The 19,930-nt window shown below is 43.4% G+C and overlaps 28 non-coding genes across 28 annotated transcripts; all 28 read left to right on the top strand.

Moving 5' to 3' along the window:
* Positions 1–134: 134 nt before the first annotated feature.
* On the top strand, positions 135–216 carry TRNAS-UGA (transfer RNA serine (anticodon UGA)). Its single transcript has one exon. It is a non-coding gene; the product is annotated as a tRNA-Ser (tRNA).
* A 543-nt stretch (positions 217–759) lies between these two features.
* Positions 760–841, top strand: TRNAS-CGA (transfer RNA serine (anticodon CGA)). The gene has a single exon. It is a non-coding gene; the product is annotated as a tRNA-Ser (tRNA).
* Positions 842–1,384: 543 nt separating this feature from the next.
* On the top strand, positions 1,385–1,466 carry TRNAS-UGA (transfer RNA serine (anticodon UGA)). The gene has a single exon. It is a non-coding gene; the product is annotated as a tRNA-Ser (tRNA).
* A 543-nt stretch (positions 1,467–2,009) lies between these two features.
* On the top strand, positions 2,010–2,091 carry TRNAS-CGA (transfer RNA serine (anticodon CGA)). Its single transcript has one exon. It is a non-coding gene; the product is annotated as a tRNA-Ser (tRNA).
* A 1,791-nt stretch (positions 2,092–3,882) lies between these two features.
* TRNAS-UGA (transfer RNA serine (anticodon UGA)) lies at positions 3,883–3,964 on the top strand. Its single transcript has one exon. It is a non-coding gene; the product is annotated as a tRNA-Ser (tRNA).
* A 543-nt stretch (positions 3,965–4,507) lies between these two features.
* On the top strand, positions 4,508–4,589 carry TRNAS-UGA (transfer RNA serine (anticodon UGA)). Its single transcript has one exon. It is a non-coding gene; the product is annotated as a tRNA-Ser (tRNA).
* A 544-nt stretch (positions 4,590–5,133) lies between these two features.
* TRNAS-UGA (transfer RNA serine (anticodon UGA)) lies at positions 5,134–5,215 on the top strand. Its single transcript has one exon. It is a non-coding gene; the product is annotated as a tRNA-Ser (tRNA).
* Positions 5,216–5,757: 542 nt separating this feature from the next.
* On the top strand, positions 5,758–5,839 carry TRNAS-CGA (transfer RNA serine (anticodon CGA)). The gene has a single exon. It is a non-coding gene; the product is annotated as a tRNA-Ser (tRNA).
* A 542-nt stretch (positions 5,840–6,381) lies between these two features.
* TRNAL-CAA (transfer RNA leucine (anticodon CAA)) lies at positions 6,382–6,463 on the top strand. Its single transcript has one exon. It is a non-coding gene; the product is annotated as a tRNA-Leu (tRNA).
* Positions 6,464–7,629: 1,166 nt separating this feature from the next.
* Positions 7,630–7,711, top strand: TRNAS-UGA (transfer RNA serine (anticodon UGA)). Its single transcript has one exon. It is a non-coding gene; the product is annotated as a tRNA-Ser (tRNA).
* A 543-nt stretch (positions 7,712–8,254) lies between these two features.
* Positions 8,255–8,336, top strand: TRNAS-UGA (transfer RNA serine (anticodon UGA)). Its single transcript has one exon. It is a non-coding gene; the product is annotated as a tRNA-Ser (tRNA).
* Positions 8,337–8,878: 542 nt separating this feature from the next.
* TRNAS-UGA (transfer RNA serine (anticodon UGA)) lies at positions 8,879–8,960 on the top strand. Its single transcript has one exon. It is a non-coding gene; the product is annotated as a tRNA-Ser (tRNA).
* Positions 8,961–9,502: 542 nt separating this feature from the next.
* On the top strand, positions 9,503–9,584 carry TRNAS-CGA (transfer RNA serine (anticodon CGA)). The gene has a single exon. It is a non-coding gene; the product is annotated as a tRNA-Ser (tRNA).
* Positions 9,585–10,126: 542 nt separating this feature from the next.
* Positions 10,127–10,208, top strand: TRNAS-CGA (transfer RNA serine (anticodon CGA)). Its single transcript has one exon. It is a non-coding gene; the product is annotated as a tRNA-Ser (tRNA).
* Positions 10,209–10,752: 544 nt separating this feature from the next.
* Positions 10,753–10,834, top strand: TRNAS-UGA (transfer RNA serine (anticodon UGA)). Its single transcript has one exon. It is a non-coding gene; the product is annotated as a tRNA-Ser (tRNA).
* A 542-nt stretch (positions 10,835–11,376) lies between these two features.
* On the top strand, positions 11,377–11,458 carry TRNAS-CGA (transfer RNA serine (anticodon CGA)). The gene has a single exon. It is a non-coding gene; the product is annotated as a tRNA-Ser (tRNA).
* Positions 11,459–12,000: 542 nt separating this feature from the next.
* Positions 12,001–12,082, top strand: TRNAS-CGA (transfer RNA serine (anticodon CGA)). Its single transcript has one exon. It is a non-coding gene; the product is annotated as a tRNA-Ser (tRNA).
* A 1,168-nt stretch (positions 12,083–13,250) lies between these two features.
* Positions 13,251–13,332, top strand: TRNAS-UGA (transfer RNA serine (anticodon UGA)). Its single transcript has one exon. It is a non-coding gene; the product is annotated as a tRNA-Ser (tRNA).
* Positions 13,333–13,875: 543 nt separating this feature from the next.
* TRNAS-CGA (transfer RNA serine (anticodon CGA)) lies at positions 13,876–13,957 on the top strand. Its single transcript has one exon. It is a non-coding gene; the product is annotated as a tRNA-Ser (tRNA).
* A 543-nt stretch (positions 13,958–14,500) lies between these two features.
* Positions 14,501–14,582, top strand: TRNAS-CGA (transfer RNA serine (anticodon CGA)). The gene has a single exon. It is a non-coding gene; the product is annotated as a tRNA-Ser (tRNA).
* A 544-nt stretch (positions 14,583–15,126) lies between these two features.
* Positions 15,127–15,208, top strand: TRNAS-UGA (transfer RNA serine (anticodon UGA)). Its single transcript has one exon. It is a non-coding gene; the product is annotated as a tRNA-Ser (tRNA).
* Positions 15,209–15,748: 540 nt separating this feature from the next.
* On the top strand, positions 15,749–15,830 carry TRNAS-UGA (transfer RNA serine (anticodon UGA)). The gene has a single exon. It is a non-coding gene; the product is annotated as a tRNA-Ser (tRNA).
* A 543-nt stretch (positions 15,831–16,373) lies between these two features.
* Positions 16,374–16,455, top strand: TRNAS-UGA (transfer RNA serine (anticodon UGA)). Its single transcript has one exon. It is a non-coding gene; the product is annotated as a tRNA-Ser (tRNA).
* A 542-nt stretch (positions 16,456–16,997) lies between these two features.
* Positions 16,998–17,079, top strand: TRNAS-UGA (transfer RNA serine (anticodon UGA)). Its single transcript has one exon. It is a non-coding gene; the product is annotated as a tRNA-Ser (tRNA).
* A 542-nt stretch (positions 17,080–17,621) lies between these two features.
* TRNAS-CGA (transfer RNA serine (anticodon CGA)) lies at positions 17,622–17,703 on the top strand. The gene has a single exon. It is a non-coding gene; the product is annotated as a tRNA-Ser (tRNA).
* A 543-nt stretch (positions 17,704–18,246) lies between these two features.
* TRNAS-CGA (transfer RNA serine (anticodon CGA)) lies at positions 18,247–18,328 on the top strand. The gene has a single exon. It is a non-coding gene; the product is annotated as a tRNA-Ser (tRNA).
* Positions 18,329–18,872: 544 nt separating this feature from the next.
* On the top strand, positions 18,873–18,954 carry TRNAS-UGA (transfer RNA serine (anticodon UGA)). Its single transcript has one exon. It is a non-coding gene; the product is annotated as a tRNA-Ser (tRNA).
* A 542-nt stretch (positions 18,955–19,496) lies between these two features.
* Positions 19,497–19,578, top strand: TRNAS-CGA (transfer RNA serine (anticodon CGA)). Its single transcript has one exon. It is a non-coding gene; the product is annotated as a tRNA-Ser (tRNA).
* Positions 19,579–19,930: the final 352 nt, after the last annotated feature.

Below are 19,930 nucleotides of genomic sequence, written 5' to 3'. Positions count from 1 at the left end.
CATGCAAAATAAGTGAGGACAACAGGGCACTGCTGGTACGTGCCCCGTCCTTCTGTTACTTTATTTTTTATGTCTCGGCCTGACGTGAGTAGTGCATGGCTCGTATACGACAACTGTGACATCTTACTCAAGTAGCTGCGATGGCCGAGTGGTTAAGGCGTTGGACTTGAAATCCAATGGGGTCTCCCCGCGTAGGTTCGAATCCTGCTTGCAGCGTCATGAGATTTTGCATGAACACCATTTGGTTTAGTTAAGTAAATGTTTACTTCTTGTTACGCAATCCTCATCAAGTCACAGAGTTTAACGGCAAAAACTCAAACTAGATGTAAACATTGAAACAATTTCCACACCTAGGAAGTGTTTTAGAGAGCAGGTGGCTCGGAAGGGTTTGTAGTCTGGACCTATCCTGCCTGATCTAGACAAGTTACGAAATGAGTAATTTTTTTTATGAAGCGTGTCTTGTTTAGGCTTTTGGACTCTTTCTGAGTACACTTAAGGGCCAGTTGCCACCGCCGTAATATATAGAAACGAGGGTAGAAATGTGCAGTGATTGATTACCGCTCATCTGTGCCCTGTCACTCATTTTGAGTGATGCATATTGCTATTTTTATTAATTGTATGAAAGTATGCGAAATAAGTGAGGACAACAGGGCACTGCTGGTATGTGCCCCGTCCTTCCGTTACTTTATTTTTTAGGTCTCGACCTGACATGAGTAGCGCATGGCTCGTATACGACAACAGTGACATCATACTCACGCAGCTGCGATGGCCGAGTGGTTAAGGCGTTGGACTCGAAATCCAATGGGGTTTCCCTGCGCAGGTTCGAATCCTGCTTGCAGCGTAGTGTGATTTTGCATAAACAGCATTTGGTTTAGATAAGTAAATGTTTACTTCTTGTTCGCAATCCTCATCAAGTTACAGAGTTAAATGGAAAAAACTCAAACTAGATGTAAACATTGAGACAATTTCCACACCCAGGAAGTGTTTTAGAGAGCAGGTGCCTCGGAAGGGTTCGTAGTCTGGACCTGTCCTGCATGATCTAGACAAATCATGAAAAGAGTAATTATTTTTTTATGAAGCGTGTCTTGTTTAGGCTTTTGGACTCTTTCTTAGTACACTTAAGGGCCCGTTACCACCGCCGTAATATAGGGAAAAGAGGGTAGAAATGCGCAATGATTGATTACCACTCATCTGTGCCTTTTCACTCACTTTGAGTGATGCATGTTGCTATTTTTATTAATTGTATGAAAGCATGCAAAATAAGTGAGGACAACAGGGCACTGCTGGTACGTGCCCCGTCCTTCTGTTACTTTATTTTTTGGTCTCGGCCTGACATGAGCAGAGTATGGTTCGTATACGACAACAGTGACATCATACTCATGCAGCTGCGATGGCCGAGTGGTTAAGGCGTTGGACTTGAAATCCAATGGGGTTTCCCTGCGCAGGTTCGAATCCTGCTTGCAGCGTAGTGTGATTTTGCATGAACACCATTTGGTTTAATTAAGGAAATGTTCACTTCTTGTTCGCAATCCTCATCAAGTTACAGAGTTAAATGGAAAAAACTCAAACTAGATGTAAACATTGAGACAATTTCCACACCCAGGAAGTGTTTTAGAGAGCTGGTGGCTCAGAAGGGTTTGTAGTCTGGACCTGTCCTGCCTGATCTAGACAAGTCATGAAAAGAGTACTTTTTTTTTATGATGCATGTCTTGTTTAGGCTTTTGGACTCTTTCTTAGTACACTTAAGGGCCTGTTACCACCGCCGTAATATAGGGAAAAGTGGGTAGAAACATGCAGTGATTGATTACCACTCATCTGTGCCCTTTCACTCACTTTGAGTGATGCATGTTGCTATTTTTATTAATTGTATGAAAGCATGCAAAATAATGAAGGACAACAGGGCACTGCTGGTACGTGCCCCGTCCTTCCGTTACTTTATTTTTTTGGTCTCCGCCTGACATGAGCAGAGCATGGCTCGTATACGACAACAGTGACATCATACTCATGCAGCTGCGATGGCCGAGTGGTTAAGGCGTTGGACTCGAAATCCAATGGGGTTTCCCTGCGCAGGTTCGAATCCTGCTTGCAGCCTAGTGTGATTTTGCATGAACACCATTTGGTTTAGTTAAGGAAATGTTCACTTCTCGTTACGCAATCCTCATCAAGTCACAGAGTTAAATGGCAAAAACTCAAACTAGATGTAAACATTGAAACAATTTCCACACCTAGGAAGTGTTTTAGAGAGCAGGTGGCTTGGAAGGGTTTGTAGTCTGGACCTATCCTGCCTGATCTAGACAAGTTACGAAATGAGTAATTTTTTTATGAAGCGTGTCTTGTTTAGGCTTTTGTACTCTTTCTGAGTACACTTAAGGGCCCGTTGCCACCGCCGTAATATATGGAAACGAGGGTAGAATTGTGCAGTGATTGATTACCGCTCATCTGTGCCCTGTCACTCATTTTGAGTGATGCATATTGCTATTTTTATTAATTGTATGAAAGTATGCGAAATAAGTGAGGACAACAGGGCACTGCTGGTATGTGCCCCGTCCTTCCGTTACTTTATTTTTTAGGTCTCGACCTGACATGAGTAGCGCATGGCTCGTATACGACAACAGTGACATCATACTCACGCAGCTGCGATGGCCGAGTGGTTAAGGCGTTGGACTTGAAATCCAATGGGGTTTCCCTGCGTAGTTTTGAATCCTGCTTGCAGCGGCATGAGATTTTGCATGAACACCATTTGGTTTAGTTAAGTAAATGTTCACTTCTCATTACGCAATCCTCATCAAGTCACAGAGTTAAACTGCAAAAACTCATACTAGATGTAAACATTGAGACAATTTCCACACTCAGGAAGTGTTTTAGAGAGCAGGTGGCTCGGAAGGGTTCGTAGTCTGGACCTGTCCTGCCTGATCTAGACAAGTCATGAAAAGAGTACTTTTTTTATGAAGCGTGTCTTGTTTAAGCTTTTGGACTCTTTCTGAGTACACTTAAGGGCCCGTTGCCACCGCCGTAATATAGGGAAACGAGGATAGAAATGTGCAGTGATTGATTACCGCTCATCGGTGCCCTGTCACTCACTTTGAGTGATGCGTATTGCTATTTTTATTAATTGTATCAAAGCATGCAAAATAAGTGAGGACAACAGGGCACTGCTGGTACGTGCCCCGTCCTTCTGTTACTTTATTTTTTATGTCTCGGCCTGACTTGAGTAGTTCATGGCTCGTATACGACAACTGTGACATCATACTCATTCAGCTGCGATGGCCGAGTGGTTAAGGCGTTGGCCTTGAAATCCAATAGTGTTTCCCCGCGTAGGTTCGAATCCTGCTTGTAGCGTCATGAGATTTTGCATGAACACCATTTGGTTTAGTTAAGGAAATGTTCACTTCTCGTTACGCAATCCTCATCAAGTCACAGAGTTAAATGGCAAAAACTCAAACTAGATGTAAACATTGAAACAATTTCCACACCTAGGAAGTGTTTTAGAGAGCAGGTGGCTCGGAAGGGTTTGTAGTCTGGACCTATCCTGCCTGATCTAGACAAGTTACGAAATGAGTAATTTTTTTTATGAAGCGTGTCTTGTTTAGGCTTTTGGAGTCTTTCTGAGTACACTTAAGGGCCCGTTGCCACCGCCGTAATATATGGAAACGAGGGTAGAAATGTGCAGTGATTGATTACCGCTCATCTGTGCCCTGTCACTCATTTTGAGTGATGCATATTGCTATTTTTATTAATTGTATGAAAGTATGTGAAATAAGTGAGGACAATAGGGCACTGCTGGTATGTGCCCCGTCCTTCCGTTACTTTATTTTTTAGGTCTCGACCTGACATGAGTAGCGCATGGCTCGTATACGACAACAGTGACATCATACTCACGCAGCTGCGATGGCCGAGTGGTTAAGGCGTTGGACTTGAAATCCAATGGGGTTTCCCCACGTAGGTTTGAATCCTGCTTGCAGCGGCATGAGATTTTGCATGAACACCATTTGGTTAAGTTAAGTAAATGTTCACTTCTCATTACGCAATCCTCATCAAGTCACAGAGTTAAACTGCAAAAACTCAAACTAGATGTAAACATTGAGACAATTTCCACACCCAGGAAGTGTTTTAGAGAGCAGGTGGCTCGGAAGGGTTTGTAGTCTGGACCTGTCCTGCCTGATCTAGACAAGTCATGAAAAGAGTACTTTTTTTTATAAAGTGTGTCTTGTTTAAGCTTTTGGACTCTTTCTGAGTACACTTAAGGGACCGTTGCCTCCGCCGTAATATAGGGAAACAAGGATAGAAATGTGCAGTGATTGATTACCGCTCATCGGTGCCCTGTCACTCACTTTGAGTGATGCGTATTGCTATTTTTATTAATTGCATGAAAGCATGCAAAATAAGTGAGGACAACAGGGCACTGCTGGTACGTGCCCCGTCCTTCTGTTACTTTATTTTTTATGTCTCGGCCTGACGTGAGTAGTGCATGGCTCGTATACGACAACTGTGACATCATACTCACGCAGCTGCGATGGCCGAGTGGTTAAGGCGTTGGACTTGAAATCCAATGGGGTCTCCCCGAGTAGGTTCGAATCCTGCTTGCAGCGTCATGAGATTTTGCATGAACACCATTTGGTTTAGTTAAGTAAATGTTTACTTCTTGTTACGCAATCCTCATCAAGTCACAGAGTTAAACGGCAAAAACTCAAACTAGATGTAAACATTGAAACAATTTCCACACCTAGGAAGTGTTTTAGAGAGCAGGTGGCTCGGAAGGGTTTGTAGTCTGGACCTATCCTGCCTGATCTAGACAAGTTACGAAATGAGTAATTTTTTTTTATGAAGCGTGTCTTGTTTAAGCTTTTGGACTCTTTCTGAGTACACTTAAGGGCCCGTTGCCACTGCCGTAATATATGGAAACGAGGGTAGAAATGTGCAGTGATTGATTACCGCTCATCTGTGCCCTGTCACTCATTTTGAGTGATGCATATTGCTATTTTTATTAATTGTATGAAAGCATGCAAAATAAGTGAGGACAACAGGGCACTGCTGGTACGTGCCCCGTCCTTCTGTTACTTTATTTTTTATGTCTCGGCCTGACGTGAGTAGTGCATGGCTCGTATACGACAACTGTGACATCATACTCACGCAGCTGCGATGGCCGAGTGGTTAAGGCGTTAGACTTGAAATCCAATGGGGTTTCCCCGCGTAGGTTCGAATCCTGCTTGCAGCGTCATGAGATTTTGCATGAACACCATTTGGTTTAGTTAAGTAAATGTTTACTTCTTGTTACGCAATCCTCATCAAGTCACAGAGTTAAACGGCAAAAACTCAAACTAGATGTAAACATTGAGACAATTTCCACACCCAGGAAGTGTTTTAGAGAGCAGGTGCCTCGGAAGGGTTCGTAGTCTTGACCTGTCCTGCATGATCTAGACAAGTCATGAAAAGAGTAATTATTTTTTTATGAAGCGTGTCTTGTTTAGGCTTTGGACTCTTTCTTAGTACACTTAAGGGCCCGTTACCACCGCCGTAATATAGGGAAAAGAGGGTAGAAATGCGCAATGATTGATTACCACTCATCTGTGCCTTTTCACTCACTTTGAGTGATGCATGTTGCTATTTTATTAATTGTATGAAAGCATGCAAAATAAGTGAGGACAACAGGGCACTGCTGGTACGTGCCCCGTCCTTCTGTTACTTTATTTTTTGGTCTCGGCCTGACATGAGCAGAGTATGGCTCGTATACGACAACAGTGACATCATACTCATGCAGCTGCGATGGCCGAGTGGTTAAGGCGTTGGACTCGAAATCCAATGGGGTTTCCCTGCGCAGGTTCGAATCCTGCTTGCAGCGTAGTGTGATTTTGCATGAACACCATTTGGTTTAGTTAAGGAAATGTTCACTTCTTGTTCGCAATCCTCATCAAGTTACAGAGTTAAATGGAAAAAACTCAAACTAGATGTAAACATTGAGACAATTTCCACACCCAGGAAGTGTTTTAGAGAGCTGGTGGCTCAGAAGGGTTTGTAGTCTGGACCTGTCCTGCCTGATCTAGACAAGTCATGAAAAGAGTGCTTTTTTTTATGATGCATGTCTTGTTTAGGCTTTTGGACTCTTTCTTAGTACACTTAAGGGCCTGTTACCACCGCCGTAAGATAGGGAAAAGTGGGTAGAAACATGCAGTGATTGATTACCACTCATCTGTGCCCTTTCACTCACTTTGAGTGCTGCATGTTGCTATTTTTATTAATTGTATGAAAGCATGCAAAATAAGTGAGGACAACAGGGCACTGCTGGTACGTGCCCCGTCCTTCCGTTACTTTATTTTTTTGGTCTCCGCCTGACATGAGCAGAGCATGGCTCGTATATGACAACAGTGACATCATACTCATGCAGCTGCGATGGCCGAGTGGTTAGGGCGTTGGACTCAAAATCTTATGGGGTTTCCCTGCGCAGGTTCGAATCCTGCTTGCAGCGTAGTATGATTTTGCATGAACACCATTTGGTTTAGTTAAGGAAATGTTCACTTCTCGTTACGCAATCCTCATCAAGTCACAGAGTTAAATGGCAAAAACTCGAACTAGATGTAAACATTAAAACAATTTCCACACCTAGGAAGTGTTTTAGAGAGCAGGTGGCTCGGAAGGGTTTGTAGTCTGGACCTATCCTGCCTGATCTAGACAAGTTACGAAATGAGTAATTTTTTTTATGAAGCGTGTCTTGTTTAGGCTTTTGGACTCTTTCTGAGTACACTTAAGGGCCCGTTGCCACCGCCGTAATATATAGAAACGAGGGTAGAAATGTGCAGTGATTGATTACCGCTCATCTGTGCCCTGTCACTCATTTTGAGTGATGCATATTGCTATTTTTATTAATTGTATGAAAGTATGCGAAATAAGTGAGGACAAACGGGCACTGCTGGTATGTGCCCCGTCCTTCCGTTACTTTATTTTTTAGGTCTCGACCTGACATGCGTAGCGCATGGCTCGTATACGACAACAGTGACATCATACTCACGCAGCTGCGATGGCCGAGTGGTTAAGGCGTTGGACTTGAAATCCAATGGGGTTTCTCCGCGTAGGTTTGAATCCTGCTTGCAGCGGCATGAGATTTTGCATGAACACAATTTGGTTTAGTTAAGTAAATGTTCACTTCTCATTACGCAATCCTCATCAAGTCACAGAGTTAAACTGCAAAAACTCATACTAGATGTAAACATTGAGACAATTTCCACACTCAGGAAGTGTTTTAGAGAGCAGGTGGCTCGGAAGGGTTCGTAGCCTAGACCTGTCCTGCCTGATCTAGACAAGTCATGAAAAGAGTACTTTTTTATGAAGCGTGTCTTGTTTAAGCTTTTGGACTCTTTCTGAGTACACTTAAGGGCCCGTTGCCACCGCCGTAATATAGGGAAACGAGGATAGAAATGTGCAGTGATTGATTACCGCTCATCGGTGCCCTGTCACTCACTTTGAGTGATGCGTATTGCTATTTTTATTAATTGTATCAAAGCATGCAAAATAAGTGAGGACAACAGGGCACTGCTGGTACGTGCCCCGTCCTTCTGTTACTTTATTTTTTATGTCTCGGCCTGACGTGAGTAGTGCATGGCTCGTATACGACAACTGTGACATCATACTCCCGCAGCTGCGATGGCCGAGTGGTTAAGGCGTTGGACTTGAAATCCAATGGGGTTTCCCCGCGTAGGTTCGAATCCTGCTTGTAGCGTCATGAGATTGTGCATGAACACCATTTGGTTTAGTTAAGGAAATGTTCACTTCTCTTTACGCAATCCTCATCAAGTCACAGAGTTAAATGGCAAAAACTCAAACTAGATGTAAACATTGAAACAATTTCCACACCTAGGAAGTGTTTTAGAGAGCAGGTGGCTCGGAAGGGTTTGTAGTCTGGACCTATCCTGCCTGATCTAGACAAGTTACGAAATGAGTAATTTTTTATATGAAGCGTGTCTTGTTTAGGCTTTTGGACTCTTTCTGAGTACACTTAAGGGCCCGTTGCCACCACCGTAATATATGGAAACGAGGGTAGAAATGTGCAGTGATTGATTACCGCTCATCTGTGCCCTGTCACTCATTTTAAGTGATGCATATTGCTATTTTTATTAATTGTATGAAAGTATGCGAAATAAGTGAGGACAATAGGGCACTGCTGGTATGTGCCCCGTCCTTCCGTTACTTTATTTTTTAGGTCTCGACCTGACATGAGTAGCGCATGGCTCGTATACGACAACAGTGACCTCATACTCACGCAACTGCGATGGCCGAGTGGTTAAGGCGTTGGACTTGAAATCCAATGGGGTTTCCCCACGTAGGTTCGAATCCTGCTTGCAGCGGCATGAGATTTTGCATGAACACCATTTGGTTAAGTTAAGTAAATGTTCACTTCTCATTACGCAATCCTCATCAAGTCACAGAGTTAAACTGCAAAAACTCAAACTAGATGTAAACATTGAGACAATTTCCACACTCAGGAAGTGTTTTAGAGAGCAGGTGGCTCGGAAGGGTTCGTAGTCTGGACCTGTCCTGCCTGATCTAGACAAGTCATGAAAAGAGTACTTTTTTTTATGAAGCGTGTCTTGTTTAAGCTTTTGGACTCTTTCTGAGTACACTTAAGGGCCCGTTGCCACCGCCGTAATATAGGGAAACGAGGATAGAAATCTGCAGTGATTGATTACCGCTCATCGGTGCCCTGTCACTCACTTTGAGTGATGCGTATTGCTATTTTTATTAATTGTCTGAAAGCATGCAAAATAAGTGAGGACAACAGGGCACTGCTGGTACGTGCCCCGTCCTTCTGTTACTTTATTTTTTGGTCTCGGCCTGACATGAGCAGAGTATGGCTCGTATACGACAACAGTGACATCATACTCATGCAGCTGCGATGGCCGAGTGGTTAAGGCGTTGGACTTGAAATCCAATGGAGTTTCCCTGCGCAGGTTCGAATCCTGCTTGCAGCGTAGTGTTATTTTGCATGAACACCATTTGGTTTAGTTAAGGAAATGTTCACTTCTTGTTCGCAATCCTCATCAAGTCACAGAGTTAAATGGAAAAAACTCAAACTAGATGTAAACATTGAGACAATTTCCACACCCAGGAAGTGTTTTAGAGAGCTGGTGGCTCGGAAGGGTTTGTAGTCTGGACCTGTCCTGCCTGATCTAGACAAGTCATGAAAAGAGTACTTTTTTTTATGATGCATGTCTTGTTTAGGCTTTTGGACTCTTTCATAGTACACTTAAGGGCCTGTTACCACCGCCGTAATATAGGGAAAAGTGGGTAGAAACATGCAGTGATTGATTACCACTCATCTGTGCCCTTTCACTCACTTTGAGTGATGCATGTTGCTATTTTTATTAATTGTATGAAAGCATGCAAAATAAGCGAGGACAACAGGGCACTGCTGGTACGTGCCCCGTCCTTCCGTTACTTTATTTTTTTGGTCTCCGCCTGACATGAGCAGAGCATTGCTCGTATACGACAACAGTGACATCATACTCATGCAGCTGCGATGGCCGAGTGGTTAAGGCGTTGGACTCGAAATCCAATGGGGTTTCCCTGCGCAGGTTCGAATCCTACTTGCAGCGTAGTATGATTTTGCATGAACACCATTTGGTTTAGTTAAGGAAATGTTCACTTCTCGTTACGCAATCCTCATCAAGTCACAGAGTTAAATGGCAAAAACTCAAACTAGATGTAAACATTAAAACAATTTCCACACCTAGGAAGTGTTTTAGAGAGCAGGTGGCTCGGAAGGGTTTGTAGTCTGGACCTATCCTGCCTGATCTAGACAAGTTACGAAATGAGTAATTTTTTTTATGAAGCGTGTCTTGTTTAGGCTTTTGGACTCTTTCTGAGTACACTTAAGGGCCAGTTGCCACCGCCGTAATATATAGAAACGAGGGTAGAAATGTGCAGTGATTGATTACCGCTCATCTGTGCCCTGTCACTCATTTTGAGTGATGCATATTGCTTTTTTATTAATTGTATGAAAGTATGCGAAATAAGTGAGGACAACAGGGCACTGCTGGTATGTGCCCCGTCCTTCCGTTACTTTATTTTTTAGGTCTCGACCTGACATGAGTAGCGCATGGCTCGTATACGACAACAGTGACATCATACTCACGCAGCTGCGATGGCCGAGTGGTTAAGGCGTTGGACTCGAAATCCAATGGGGTTTCCCTGCGCAGGTTCGAATCCTGCTTGCAGCGTAGTGTGATTTTGCATGAACACCATTTGGTTTAGTTAAGTAAATGTTTACTTCTTGTTACGCAATCCTCATCAAGTCACAGAGTTAAACGGCAAAAACTCAAACTAGATGTAAACATTGAGACAATTTCCACACCCAGGAAGTGTTTTAGAGAGCAGGTGCCTCGGAAGGGTTCGTAGTCTGGACCTGTCCTGCATGATCTAGACAAATCATGAAAAGAGTAATTATTTTTTTATGAAGCGTGTCTTGTTTAGGCTTTTGGACTCTTTCTTAGTACACTTAAGGGCCCGTTACCACCGCCGTAATATAGGGAAAAGAGGGTAGAAATGCGCAATGATTGAATAACACTCATCTGTGCCTTTTCACTCACTTTGAGTGATGCATGTTGCTATTTTTATTAATTGTATGAAAGCATGCAAAATAAGTGAGGACAACAGGGCACTGCTGGTACGTGCCCCGTCCTTCTGTTACTTTATTTTTTGGTCTCGGCCTGACATGAGCAGAGTATGGCTCGTATACGACAACAGTGACATCATACTCATGCAGCTGCGATGGCCGAGTGGTTAAGGCGTTGGACTTGAAATCCAATGGGGTTTCCCCACGTAGGTTCGAATCCTGCTTGCAGCGGCATGAGATTTTGCATGAACACCATTTGGTTAAGTTAAGTAAATGTTCACTTCTCATTACGCAATCCTCATCAAGTCACAGAGTTAAACTGCAAAAACTCAAACTAGATGTAAACATTGAGACAATTTCCACACTCAGGAAGTGTTTTAGAGAGCAGGTGGCTCGGAAGGGTTCGTAGTCTGGACCTGTCCTGCCTGATCTAGACAAGTCATGAAAAGAGTACTTTTTTTTATGAAGCGTGTCTTGTTTAAGCTTTTGGACTCTTTCTGAGTACACTTAAGGGCCCGTTGCCACCGCCGTAATATAGGGAAACGAGGATAGAAATCTGCAGTGATTGATTACCGCTCATCGGTGCCCTGTCACTCACTTTGAGTGATGCGTATTGCTATTTTTATTAATTGTCTGAAAGCATGCAAAATAAGTGAGGACAACAGGGCACTGCTGGTACGTGCCCCGTCCTTCTGTTACTTTATTTTTTGGTCTCGGCCTGACATGAGCAGAGTATGGCTCGTATACGACAACAGTGACATCGTACTCATGCAGCTGCGATGGCCGAGTGGTTAAGGCGTTGGACTCGAAATCCAATGGGGTTTCCCTGCGCAGGTTCGAATCCTGCTTGCAGCGTAGTGTGATTTTGCATGAACACCATTTGGTTTAGTTAAGGAAATGTTCACTTCTTGTTCGCAATCCTCATCAAGTCACAGAGTTAAATGGAAAAAACTCAAACTAGATGTAAACATTGAGACAATTTCCACACCCAGGAAGTGTTTTAGAGAGCTGGTGGCTCGGAAGGGTTTGTAGTCTGGACCTGTCCTGCCTGATCTAGACAAGTCATGAAAAGAGTACTTTTTTTTATGATGCATGTCTTGTTTAGGCTTTTGGACTCTTTCATAGTACACTTAAGGGCCTGTTACCACCGCCGTAATATAGGGAAAAGTGGGTAGAAACATGCAGTGATTGATTACCACTCATCTGTGCCCTTTCACTCACTTTGAGTGATGCATGTTGCTATTTTTATTAATTGTATGAAAGCATGCAAAATAAGCGAGGACAACAGGGCACTGCTGGTACGTGCCCCGTCCTTCCGTTACTTTATTTTTTTGGTCTCCGCCTGACATGAGCAGAGCATTGCTCGTATACGACAACAGTGACATCATACTCATGCAGCTGCGATGGCCGAGTGGTTAAGGCGTTGGACTCGAAATCCAATGGGGTTTCCCTGCGCAGGTTCGAATCCTGCTTGCACCGTAGTATGATTTTGCATGAACACCATTTGGTTTAGTTAAGGAAATGTTCACTTCTCGTTACGCAATCCTCATCAAGTCACAGAGTTAAATGGCAAAAACTCAAACTAGATGTAAACATTGAAACAATTTCCACACCTAGGAAGTGTTTTAGAGAGCAGGTGGCTCGGAAGGGTTTGTAGTCTGGACCTATCCTGCCTGATCTAGACAAGTTACGAAATGAGTAATTTTTTTTTATGAAGCGTGTCTTGTTTAAGCTTTTGGACTCTTTCTGAGTACACTTAAGGGCCAGTTGCCACCGCCGTAATATATAGAAACGAGGGTAGAAATGTGCAGTGATTGATTACCGCTCATCTGTGCCCTGTCACTCATTTTGAGTGATGCATATTGCTATTTTCATTAATTGTATGAAAGTATGCGAAATAAGTGAGGACAACAGGGCACTGCTGGTAAGTGCCCCGTCCTTCCGTTACTTTATTTTTTAGGTCTCGACCTGACATGAGTAGCGCATGGCTCGTATACGACAACAATGACATCATACTCACGCAGCTGCGATGGCCGAGTGGTTAAGGCGTTGGACTTGAAATCCAATGGGGTTTCTCCGCGTAAGTTTGAATCCTGCTTGCAGCGGCATGAGATTTTGCATGAACACAATTTGGTTTAGTTAAGTAAATGTTCACTTCTCATTACGCAATCCTCATCAAGTCACAGAGTTAAACTGCAAAAACTCATACTAGATGTAAACATTGAGACAATTTCCACACTCAGGAAGTGTTTTAGAGAGCAGGTGGCTCGGAAGGGTTCGTAGTCTGAACCTGTCCTGCCTGATCTAGACAAGTCATGAAAAGAGTACTTTTTTTATGAAGCGTGTCTTGTTTAAGCTTTTGGACTCTTTCTGAGTACACTTAAGGGACCGTTGCCACCGCCGTAATATAGGGAAACGAGGATAGAAATGTGCAGTGATTGATTACCGCTCATCGGTGCCCTGTCACTCACTTTGAGTGATGCGTATTGCTATTTTTATTAATTGTATCAAAGCATGCAAAATAAGTGAGGACAACAGGGCACTGCTGGTACGTGCCCCGTCCTTCTGTTACTTTATTTTTTATGTCTCGGCCTGACGTGAGTAGTTCATGGCTCGTATACGACAACTGTGACATCATACTCACGCAGCTGCGATGGCCGAGTGGTTAAGGCGTTGGACTTGAAATCCAATGGTGTTTCCCTGCGTAGGTTCGAATCCTGCTTGTAGCGTCTTGAGATTTTGCATGAACACCATTTGGTTTAGTTAAGGAAATGTTCACTTCTCGTTACGCAATCCTCATCAAGTCACAGAGTTAAATGGCAAAAACTCAAACTAGATGTAAACATTGAAACAATTTCCACACCTAGGAAGTGTTTTAGAGAGCAGGTGGCTCGGAAGGGTTTGTAGTCTGGACCTATCCTGCCTGATCTAGACAAGTTACGAAATGAGTAATTTTTTTTATGAAGCGTGTCTTGTTTAGGCTTTTGGACTCTTTCTGAGTACACTTAAGGGCCCGTTGCCACCGCCGTAATATATGGAAACGAGGGTAGAAATGTGCAGTGATTGATTACCGCTCATCTGTGCCCTGTCACTCATTTTGAGTGATGCATATTGCTATTTTTATTAATTGTATGAAAGTATGCGAAATAAGTGAGGACAATAGGGCACTGCTGGTACGTGCCCCGTCCTTCCGTTACTTTATTTTTTTGGTCTCCGCCTGACATGAGCAGAGCATTGCTCGTATACGACAACAGTGACATCATACTCATGCAGCTGCGATGGCCGAGTGGTTAAGGCGTTGGACTCGAAATCCAATGGGGTTTCCCTGCGCAGGTTCGAATCCTACTTGCAGCGTAGTATGATTTTGCATGAACACCATTTGGTTTAGTTAAGGAAATGTTCACTTCTCGTTACGCAATCCTCATCAAGTCACAGAGTTAAATGGCAAAAACTCAAACTAGATGTAAACATTAAAACAATTTCCACACCTAGGAAGTGTTTTAGAGAGCAGGTGGCTCGGAAGGGTTTGTAGTCTGGACCTATCCTGCCTGATCTAGACAAGTTACGAAATGAGTAATTTTTTTTATGAAGCGTGTCTTGTTTAGGCTTTTGGACTCTTTCTGAGTACACTTAAGGGCCAGTTGCCACCGCCGTAATATATAGAAACGAGGGTAGAAATGTGCAGTGATTGATTACCGCTCATCTGTGCCCTGTCACTCATTTTGAGTGATGCATATTGCTATTTTTATTAATTGTATGAAAGTATGCGAAATAAGTGAGGACAACAGGGCACTGCTGGTATGTGCCCCGTCCTTCCGTTACTTTATTTTTTAGGTCTCGACCTGACATGAGTAGCGCATGGCTCGTATACGACAACAGTGACATCATACTCACGCAGCTGCGATGGCCGAGTGGTCAAGGCGTTGGACTCGAAATCCAATGGGGTTTCCCTGCGCAGGTTCGAATCCTGCTTGCAGCGTAGTGTGATTTTGCATGAACACCATTTGGTTTAGTTAAGTAAAAGTTTACTTCTTGTTACGCAATCCTCATCAAGTCACAGAGTTAAACGGCAAAAACTCAAACTAGATGTAAACATTGAGACAATTTCCACACCCAGGAAGTGTTTTAGAGAGCAGGTGCCTCGGAAGGGTTCGTAGTCTGGACCTGTCCTGCATGATCTAGACAAATCATGAAAAGAGTAATTATTTTTTTATGAAGCGTGTCTTGTTTAGGCTTTTGGACTCTTTCTTAGTACACTTAAGGGCCCGTTACCACCGCCGTAATATAGGGAAAAGAGGGTAGAAATGCGCAATGATTGAATAACACTCATCTGTGCCTTTTCACTCACTTTGAGTGATGCATGTTGCTATTTTTATTAATTGTATGAAAGCATGCAAAATAAGTGAGGACAACAGGGCACTGCTGGTACGTGCCCCGTCCTTCTGTTACTTTATTTTTTGGTCTCGGCCTGACATGAGCAGAGTATGGCTCGTATACGACAACAGTGACATCATACTCATGCAGCTGCGATGGCCGAGTGGTTAAGGCGTTGGACTTGAAATCCAATGGGGTTTCTCTGCGCAGGTTTGAATCCTGCTTGCAGCGTAGTGTGATTTTGCATGAACACCATTTGGTTTAGTTAAGGAAATGTTCACTTCTTGTTCGCAATCCTCATCAAGTTACAGAGTTAAACTGCAAAAACTCAAACTAGATGTAAACATTGAGACAATTTCCACACTCAGGAAGTGTTTTAGAGAGCAGGTGGCTCGGAAGGGTTCGTAGCCTGGACCTGTCCTGCCTGATCTAGACAAGTCATGAAAAGAGTACTTTTTTATGAAGCGTGTCTTGTTTAAGCTTTTGGACTCTTTCTGAGTACACTTAAGGGCCCGTTGCCACCGCCGTAATATAGGGAAACGAGGATAGAAATGTGCAGTGATTGATTACCGCTCATCGGTGCCCTGTCACTCACTTTGAGTGATGCGTATTGCTATTTTTATTAATTGTATCAAAGCATGCAAAATAAGTGAGGACAACAGGGCACTGCTGGTACGTGCCCCGTCCTTCTGTTACTTTATTTTTTATGTCTCGGCCTGACGTGAGTAGTGCATGGCTCGTATACGACAACTGTGACATCATACTCACGCAGCTGCGATGGCCGAGTGGTTAAGGCGTAGGACTTGAAATCCAATGGGGTTTCCCCGCGTAGGTTCGAATCCTGCTTGTAGCGTCATGAGATTTTGCATGAACACCATTTGGTTTAGTTAAGGAAATGTTCACTTCTCTTTACGCAATCCTCATCAAGTCACAGAGTTAAATGGCAAAAACTCAAACTAGATGTAAACATTGAAACAATTTCCACACCTAGGAAGTGTTTTAGAGAGCAGGTGGCTCGGAAGGGTTTGTAGTCTGGACCTATCCTGCCTGATCAAGACAAGTTACGAAATGAGTAATTTTTTATATGAAGCGTGTCTTGTTTAGGCTTTTGGACTCTTTCTGAGTACACTTAAGGGCCCGTTGCCACCACCGTAATATATGGAAACGAGGGTAGAAATGTGCAGTGATTGATTACCGCTCATCTGTGCCCTGTCACTCATTTTAAGTGATGCATATTGCTATTTTTATTAATTGTATGAAAGTATGCGAAATAAGTGAGGACAATAGGGCACTGCTGGTATGTGCCCCGTCCTTCCGTTACTTTATTTTTTAGGTCTCGACCTGACATGAGTAGCGCATGGCTCGTATACGACAACAGTGACCTCATACTCACGCAGCTGCGATGGCCGAGTGGTTAAGGCGTTGGACTTGAAATCCAATGGGGTTTCCCCACGTAGGTTCGAATCCTGCTTGCAGCGGCATGAGATTTTGCATGAACACCATTTGGTTAAGTTAAGTAAATGTTCACTTCTCATTACGCAATCCTCATCAAGTCACAGAGTTAAACTGCAAAAACTCAAACTAGATGTAAACATTGAGACAATTTCCACACTCAGGAAGTGTTTTAGAGAGCAGGTGGCTCGGAAGGGTTCGTAGTCTGGACCTGTCCTGCCTGATCTAGACAAGTCATGAAAAGAGTACTTTTTTTTATGAAGCGTGTCTTGTTTAAGCTTTTGGACTCTTTCTGAGTACACTTAAGGGCCCGTTGCCACCGCCGTAATATAGGGAAACGAGGATAGAAATCTGCAGTGATTGATTACCGCTCATCGGTGCCCTGTCACACACTTTGAGTGATGCGTATTGCTATTTTTATTAATTGTCTGAAAGCATGCAAAATAAGTGAGGACAACAGGGCACTGCTGGTACGTGCCCCGTCCTTCTGTTACTTTATTTTTTGGTCTCGGCCTGACATGAGCAGAGTATGGCTCGTATACGACAACAGTGACATCATACTCATGCAGCTGCGATGGCCGAGTGGTTAAGGCGTTGGACTTGAAATCCAATGGGGTTTCCCTGCGCAGGTTCGAATCCTGCTTGCAGCGTAGTGTTATTTTGCATGAACACCATTTGGTTTAGTTAAGGAAATGTTCACTTCTTGTTCGCAATCCTCATCAAGTCACAGAGTTAAATGGTAAAAACTCAAACTAGATGTAAACATTGAGACAATTTCCACACCCAGGAAGTGTTTTAGAGAGCTGGTGGCTCGGAAGGGTTTGTAGTCTGGACCTGTCCTGCCTGATCTAGACAAGTCATGAAAAGAGTACTTTTTTTTATGATGCATGTCTTGTTTAGGCTTTTGGACTCTTTCATAGTACACTTAAGGGCCTGTTACCACCGCCGTAATATAGGGAAAAGTGGGTAGAAACATGCAGTGATTGATTACCACTCATCTGTGCCCTTTCACTCACTTTGAGTGATGCATGTTGCTATTTTTATTAATTGTATGAAAGCATGCAAAATAAGCGAGGACAACAGGGCACTGCTGGTACGTGCCCCGTCCTTCCGTTACTTTATTTTTTTGGTCTCCGCCTGACATGAGCAGAGCATTGCTCGTATACGACAACAGTGACATCATACTCATGCAGCTGCGATGGCCGAGTGGTTAAGGCGTTGGACTCGAAATCTAATGGGGTTTCCCTGCGCAGGTTCGAATCCTACTTGCAGCGTAGTATGATTTTGCTTGAACACCATTTGGTTTAGTTAAGGAAATGTTCACTTCTCGTTACGCAATCCTCATCAAGTCACAGAGTTAAATGGCAAAAACTCAAACTAGATGTAAACATTAAAACAATTTCCACACCTAGGAAGTGTTTTAGAGAGCAGGTGGCTCGGAAGGGTTTGTAGTCTGGACCTATCCTGCCTGATCTAGACAAGTTACGAAATGAGTAATTTTTTTTATGAAGCGTGTCTTGTTTAGGCTTTTGGACTCTTTCTGAGTACACTTAAGGGCCAGTTGCCACCGCCGTAATATATAGAAACGAGGGTAGAAATGTGCAGTGATTGATTACCGCTCATCTGTGCCCTGTCACTCATTTTGAGTGATGCATATTGCTATTTTTATTAATTGTATGAAAGTATGCGAAATAAGTGAGGACAACAGGGCACTGCTGGTATGTGCCCCGTCCTTCCGTTACTTTATTTTTTAGGTCTCGACCTGACATGAGTAGCGCATGGCTCGTATACGACAACAGTGACATCATACTCACGCAGCTGCGATGGCCGAGTGGTTAAGGCGTTGGACTCGAAATCCAATGGGGTTTCCCTGCGCAGGTTCGAATCCTGCTTGCAGCGTAGTGTGATTTTGCATGAACACCATTTGGTTTAGTTAAGTAAATGTTTACTTCTTGTTACGCAATCCTCATCAAGTCACAGAGTTAAACGGCAAAAACTCAAACTAGATGTAAACATTGAGACAATTTCCACACCCAGGAAGTGTTGTAGAGAGCAGGTGCCTCGGAAGGGTTCGTAGTCTGGACCTGTCCTGCATGATCTAGACAAATCATGAAAAGAGTAATTATTTTTTTATGAAGCGTGTCTTGTTTAGGCTTTTGGACTCTTTCTTAGTACACTTAAGGGCCCGTTACCACCGCCGTAATATAGGGAAAAGAGGGTAGAAATGCGCAATGATTGAATAACACTCATCTGTGCCTTTTCACTCACTTTGAGTGATGCATGTTGCTATTTTTATTAATTGTATGAAAGCATGCAAAATAAGTGAGGACAACAGGGCACTGCTGGTACGTGCCCCGTCCTTCTGTTACTTTATTTTTTGGTCTCGGCCTGACATGAGCAGAGTATGGCTCGTATACGACAACAGTGACATCATACTCATGCAGCTGCGATGGCCGAGTGGTTAAGGCGTTGGACTTGAAATCCAATGGGGTTTCTCTGCGCAGGTTTGAATCCTGCTTGCAGCGTAGTGTGATTTTGCATGAACACCATTTGGTTTAGTTAAGGAAATGTTCACTTCTTGTTCGCAATCCTCATCAAGTTACAGAGTTAAACTGCAAAAACTCAAACTAGATGTAAACATTGAGACAATTTCCACACTCAGGAAGTGTTTTAGAGAGCAGGTGGCTCGGAAGGGTTCGTAGTCTGGACCTGTCCTGCCTGATCTAGACAAGTCATGAAAAGAGTACTTTTTTTTATGAAGCGTGTCTTGTTTAAGCTTTTGGACTCTTTCTGAGTACACTTAAGGGCCCGTTGCCACCGCCGTAATATAGGGAAACGAGGATAGAAATCTGCAGTGATTGATTACCGCTCATCGGTGCCCTGTCACTCACTTTGAGTGATGCGTATTGCTATTTTTATTAATTGTCTGAAAGCATGCAAAATAAGTGAGGACAACAGGGCACTGCTGGTATGTGCCCCGTCCTTCCGTTACTTTATTTTTTAGGTCTCGACCTGACATGAGTAGCGCATGGCTCGTATACGACAACAGTGACATCATACTCACGCAGCTGCGATGGCCGAGTGGTTAAGGCGTTGGACTCGAAATCCAATGGGGTTTCCCTGCGCAGGTTCGAATCCTGCTTGCAGCGTAGTGTGATTTTGCATGAACACCATTTGGTTTAGTTAAGGAAATGTTCACTTCTTGTTCGCAATCCTCATCAAGTCACAGAGTTAAATGGAAAAAACTCAAACTAGATGTAAACATTGAGACAATTTCCACACCCAGGAAGTGTTTTAGAGAGCTGGTGGCTCGGAAGGGTTTGTAGTCTGGACCTGTCCTGCCTGATCTAGACAAGTCATGAAAAGAGTACTTTTTTTTATGATGCATGTCTTGTTTAGGCTTTTGGACTCTTTCATAGTACACTTAAGGGCCTGTTACCACCGCCGTAATATAGGGAAAAGTGGGTAGAAACATGCAGTGATTGATTACCACTCATCTGT

The sequence above is a fragment of the Lissotriton vulgaris genome, chromosome 11 (assembly GCF_964263255.1).
Source record: "Lissotriton vulgaris chromosome 11, aLisVul1.2, whole genome shotgun sequence".
In the NCBI taxonomy this organism is placed as follows: Eukaryota; Metazoa; Chordata; class Amphibia; order Caudata; family Salamandridae; genus Lissotriton; species Lissotriton vulgaris.
The sequence above is the reverse complement of the archived record's forward strand: the minus strand, read 5'-3'. Positions and strand labels throughout refer to the sequence as shown.